Consider the following 6,180-nt stretch of genomic DNA (forward strand, 5'->3'; position numbering starts at 1 on the left):
TAGAACCCACCCCTGATGTGCATGCCTCCCGTTGACCAGCTGGTCTTCAGGTCTCTGCTGCATATGCGTGGGGGGCTGGGCCTTCCCCAATCTCCACAGGTTCCCCCCCCCCAGTGCGCCCTACCTTTCTACTCCATTTCTTCAACCCACACCAACCTGAAGCCAAAACTGGGCATTGGGCGCCGTGAGAGGTACCCCCCCCCCGTGCCCCATTTTGGGCCTGGGAAGCTTCCTGCACCAACCTGGAAGCCAAGATCGGGGGCGAGGGGCGGGGTGCATGTGTGGGGGATGCTCTGTAATGTGCGGGGGGCACTCGCATTGCAATTTGGGGGTTCACACATACATTCACGTGGTTTGGGCACTCGGCACCAAAAAGGTTAACCATCACTGTCCTATACCATTCCAGACAGGTATTGTTGGAAGTCTCCCTTCTCCCACCCCAGAGAATGAAATATTTGGGGGAATATTAAAAGAGGTAGAATATTATATTTCCCCAATGGAGAAGTGGAGAAAAATCTTAACACGGGCAGAAAGCAGCCCCAGTCTTTGTTAATAGCCTCAAGGAGAAGGCTCAAGAACGCCTTCAGCCACAGCTCCCACGGCTGATGGGATTAAGAATGTACATTCCCTGCCCAAATTTTAAGGACAGGACAGGACCTTTAGGACATAATAGGATTAACCCACCACCATTGAAATATTAAAAGACACAAGGCTCACTACATCGCACAACCCCACTGGAGCATCTCAATCACAAAACCCCAGAACCCTATGAAGATCCATCCACTCACTCAACCACCTGGTCAACCATCCCAGAAACATGATGCTGTCACTGAAGTTTCTGGAAACTAAATAAACTTTCTTTCCTTGCAATCAGCCTCCATTTCATTCCCAGTGCCTTTCTATTGGATTGGAACTGGAACTGGATTATTTTTTCCCCCCACAATATTTTTTTAAAAAATATTATGTTGGGAAAGAATGAAGGCAAAAAAAGAAGGGGGTGGCAGAAGATGAGATGTTTGATAGAGTCCTTGACATAATGAACATGAATTTGGGTAAACTCCAGGAAAGGACAGGGGAGGACAGGGGAGCCTGCTGTGCTACAGTCCACAGGGTCATGAAGAGTCAAACACAATTTAGCAACTGAACAACAACAACAAAAATATCCTTTTATGTCTAAAAATATGTTTCCATGTTTCCAGGACTCTTAAAAGATTTGCTTGAGAAGGTTCTGCTCTGACTTGGATCATTATCTGAAGGTTAAAGGTAAAGGTAAAGGTTCCCTCACACATATGTGCTAGTCATTCCAGACTCTAGGGGGCGGTGCTCATCTCCATTTCAAAACCGAAGAGCCAGCGCTGTCCGAAGACGTCTCCATGGTCATGTGGTCGGCATGACTAAATGCCAAAGGCGCACGGAACACTGTTATCTTCCCACCAAAGGTGGTCCCTGTTTTTCTACTTGCATTTTTTACATGCTTTCGAACTGCTAGGTTGGCAGAAGCTGGGACAAGTAATGGGAGCTCACCCCGTTACATGGCACTAGGGATTCGAACCACTGAACTGTCGACCTTTCAATCGACAAACTCAGCATCTTAGCCACTAGACCACTGCGTCCCTATCTGAAGGTTGGCTATTGGCTAATGAGCAGAGTTGGGACACCGATATTTTGGAGTTTACATGCTTGAAAAATCAACCTAACCTTTATCTTCCATTTTCCTTCCCTCCCCCCCGCCAGGAATTCAGATAGTATCTTTTTCTTTTTAAATCGAGGGAGAGTGTGCTTTAAATCAGTGTTGGCTCATGATGGCCCCCTGGGCAAGTCCCGATATCAGGAAACCAAAAACCAAGAAAGACACACAGGGTTATTTCAAAATAATTTCCTTTTATTGTTCCTTGCCGACAGACAGAATCTTGCCAAACTAAAGCAAATTACTTGCAACGTTTAAAATATACTCTGAGAACTTCCAGGGAAGGAGCTGTCTTGACTCTCTTCCTTCCAACCAAACTATCTAAACTTCGCTGCCTCTCGGGTCGTCTGGAATGCAGCCCCTCCCTTCTGGGAATTCAGACTACATTCCACCACACCGCAGTCTTGGCAAGATTTCAGAAGTGGTTTGCCGTTGCCTTCTTCCCAGGGCTTGGTGAGAGAGACTGGCTCAAGGAACTCCAGCTGGCTTTGTAACTACCGTAAGCCACGGCTGAATTCACCTTCTCCCGGTTCCTGCTGGCTTTGTGCCTTCATCCCTGCACCAAACTGGCTCTCACACAGCATGAATTTTGCTTGCCCCAAATGTGGTGTTTTCTTTAAATATGTTATCCTCTTTTGGTGGAATGCAACTTCAAGGTTTGTTGGTAAAAATTGTAGGAAGTTAGCCCACTCCTAGGAAAATGAGATATTTTAGGAAATATTAAAAGGGCAGAATATTTCCCCTAAAAGGGGAGGCAGAAATTCAGCCCCCACCCCCACCCTTGTCAATGGGCCATTAAGGCCTGGCCCAGTCTATCTATATATATAAATGCGAAAACCACTCACGCTGTAATCACAAAATCTCCAGAACCGTAAAGCCTACAAACGTGAAATTTGCCACATATGTTCCTCTTGGCTTCTAGGTGCTCACTAAGAAAGGATTTTTCGAAATGACCATCAGAGCATTAGTATTTCCTATATTATGATAAGCACGCTCTGATGCTAAGGAGTTCTATTCCCCCTCCCCACCTGAAAAGAAATCTGTTCCAAATGCAAAAACACAAGCAGAGGAGAGGAGTTTCACTTTCAGTTTTACTTTCACAGCAGCAACTAGGGGATAGGATAGGGGAGGCTTCTGTAGGGCAAGGCTGAGGGAGTGAAGAGGATAGGATAGGAGAGGCTTCTGTGGGGCAAGGCTGAGGGAGAGAAATGGATAGGTTAGGGGAGGCTTCTGTGGGGCAAGGCTGAGGAGTGAAGGGGATATGATAGGATAGGGGAGGCTTTTGTGGGGCAAGGCTGAGGGAGAGAAGGGGAGAGGAGAGGCCGATCGTAACTACTCATTAATTTTCAAGCTGTAAGTGTCGATTTATCAAGCCCGATCACATAGTTTCGTAGCGAAGCTACTTCTACATAACAAAGATCTACCTCCTGCAGGCAGAGCCATAGTAGGAATTGCCCTCACCCAAGATCCAACAATGATAGGATTATCCCTCTACCCATTTCACCACATAGCACCTGGGAAGATTACATCACCCAGCAAGAGTCAACCAAGCTCGGGACTCAGGACAGCCTTCAGAGTTGCCTCTGCATGACCCCATGGGAGTCTGACCACCAATCAGAACACAAGCTCGAATGCAAAGCCCAACAGAGGGCATAAAACCCAGGCACTCTCAGCATCTCTGCCCTTTTTTCTTTTTTTTTTTTGCCCAGGATTTCAAGTCATGTGATCCTGTTCATCAATAAACCTTCTTTCTAAGCAACCTCCATGAATCCAGAGTCTTTTACCCAACTTGGAACTGAACCCAGAACAGGGGTGGGTTCTAATTTTTTTTACTACCGGTTCTGTGGGCGTGGCTTATTTTGTGGGCGTGGCTTGATGGTCATGTGACAATTCTTTAGGATTTAGCAGAGGTACTGGTCTACCAGGCTTTTAACTGCTTGCATTTGTTTTTGGAGGCACCGGTCTACCCATTTATTTTTGCAGGCACCGGTCTACTCATGTATTTTTGCAGGCATCGGTCTACTCGTGTATTTTTGCAGGCATCGGTCTACTCATGTATTTTTGCAGGCATCGGTCTATTTTTGCAGGCATCGGTCTACTCATGTATTTTTGCAGGCACCGGTCTACTCATGTATTTTTGCAGGCACCAGTCTATTCATGTATTTTTGAAAGGCACCGGTCTATTCATGTATTTTTGCAGGCATCGGTCTACTCATGTATTTTTGCAGGCACCGGTCTACTCATGTATTTTGGCATCGGTCTACTCATGTATTTTTGCAGGCACCGGTCTACTCATGTATTTTTGCAGGCACCGGTCTACTCATGTATTTTGGCATCGGTCTACTCATGTATTTTTGCAGGCACCGGTCTACTCATGTATTTTTGCAGGCATCGGTCTACTCATGTATTTTTGCAGGCATCGGTCTACTCATGTATTTTGGCATCGGTCTACTCATGTATTTTTGCAGGCACCGGTCTACTCATGTATTTTTGCAGGCACCGGTCTACTCATGTATTTTTGCAGGCACCGGTCTACCACCACACTGCCTTTTAACACTGATCAGCTGTAGGGCGGCCCTTTGAAGCCCCGCGGCAAGAGTCTAAACAGTTTTTTCCCTTCTAGCCAATCAGCTGGGACTCAGGAGGCAGCAATAGATTGGGGATGGGGCCAAATAAAAGGTAAGAATAACACGAGGGGCGTGGGGCAGAACCAGTTCGGTGACATCATATCATCACCACTATCGGCTCCGCGGAACCGGACCGAACCGAGAAGAACCCACCATTGACCCAGAAGGATATTTCTTCGAATAGAATGAAACTAAAAATAACAGCAAGAAGAGAAATGGGAGTTTTGCTTGCTTCTTTGGTAAACAAAGAGGGCCAGCTTGTTTCCTCCTCCCTCTGGCTGTGACCTTCTTTCCGGGAGAGAGGAGGGGTGGGGTGGGGGTGGGGGATGGAGAGTACAATCTGTCAATGACTGTTGGGCTCCCAGCAGGGGGTTTGACGCCGGAACAGGCATCCCTGCTGTAAAAATAACTCATTGTGAATGGACAGATTGCTTCCAACGAGGATGAGAAAGAGGCGATTGAGCTCTCTGGCCCCTGGACAAGGCCAGGCTGCTCTCCGACTCGGAGATCTGATGATTAGATCCCCAAGGGGTCCTTGATCTGGTGTAAAACCCTTCCTTCCCTTCCTTTTAGACTGGTCCAAGAGGAGAGTTCCAACGGTAACAGAATAACCTTTTTGGTGCCGAGTACCCAAAGCACGTGCACGAAACCCCAAAATGCAGTGCGAGCGCCCCCACACGCATGCACCCCTCCCATGCATGTCATGAATCCCTGGGGCATGTGCCCCCCCCATGCCCATTTCTGGCTTCCAGGTTGGTGCAGGAGGCCTTCCAGGCCCAAAATGGGGTGCAGGGGGGGTGCCCTTGAATGCATCCCTCGCACATGCACGGCAGAGACCCAAAGATCAGCTGGCCAGCGGGACGTGCTGGGGAGATTACATCACCCAACAAGATTCAACCAAGCTTGGGACTCAAAAGACAGCCTACAAAGTTACCCCTGCATGTCTGACAACCAATCAGAAGACAAGCTCAAATTCAAAGCCCAACAGAGGGTATCTCTCTCTCTCTCTCTCTCTCTCTCTCTCTCTCTCTCTCTCTCTCTCTCTCTCTCTCTCTCTCTCTCTCTCTCTCCCATGTGCTTTTTTGCCCAGGACCTCAAAACCATGTGGTCCTGTCCACCATTAAACCATCTTTTCAAGCAGCAGTCTCCATGTTTCCAGTGTCTTTCTCCCCACTTGGAACTGAACCCAGATGGACGTTTCTCCCAACAACACGAAATCCCACCCCCTCCATTCCATGGAAAAACCCCTCTCTCCAGAACCCTGGAGCCCAAAAGGTTGGGGCCACTGAACTAGACGATCCCCCTGCTCAATTGAAGATGATGGATAACCATTTGTCTGAAATGGTGTAGGGTTTCCTGCCTAAGCAGGGGGTTGGACTAGAAGACCTCCAAGGTCCCTTCCAACTCTGTTATTCTGTTCTGTTCTATTCCATATTTTCTATTCTGTTCTGTTCTGTTCTGTTCTGCAACCGTCATAAAAATGAACAAGTTGTCAAGCGCCTGAATTTTGATCACGTGGCCATGGGGATGCCGCAAAAGGCCGTAACTGTGAATAATGTTCATAAGTCACATTTCTTTTAATGCCGTTGTAACTTTGAACGGTCACTAAACGAACTGTTGCAAGTCGAGGACTATCTGCAGTTCATGCCCTTGCCGAGAGTTGGCAAGATGGAGACCGTGGTGTGACAGACTCTTCATTTTAGCACTAATAATAGTCAGCAGTGGGTTTCACATATTCTTACCACCAGTTCGCCGTGCGCGCCTTCCACATATGGACTGGATCACCCAATCAGGTAGCGATGGAGGCCGGTGGTTCGGAGAACCGGTAGCAAAAATCCCTGCCCGTTTCCACCCCCTCCCCCCATG

Source organism: Pantherophis guttatus, chromosome 7, assembly GCF_059756535.1.
Source record: "Pantherophis guttatus breed Tessera chromosome 7, ASM5975653v1, whole genome shotgun sequence".
Lineage (NCBI taxonomy): Eukaryota > Metazoa > Chordata > Lepidosauria > Squamata > Colubridae > Pantherophis > Pantherophis guttatus.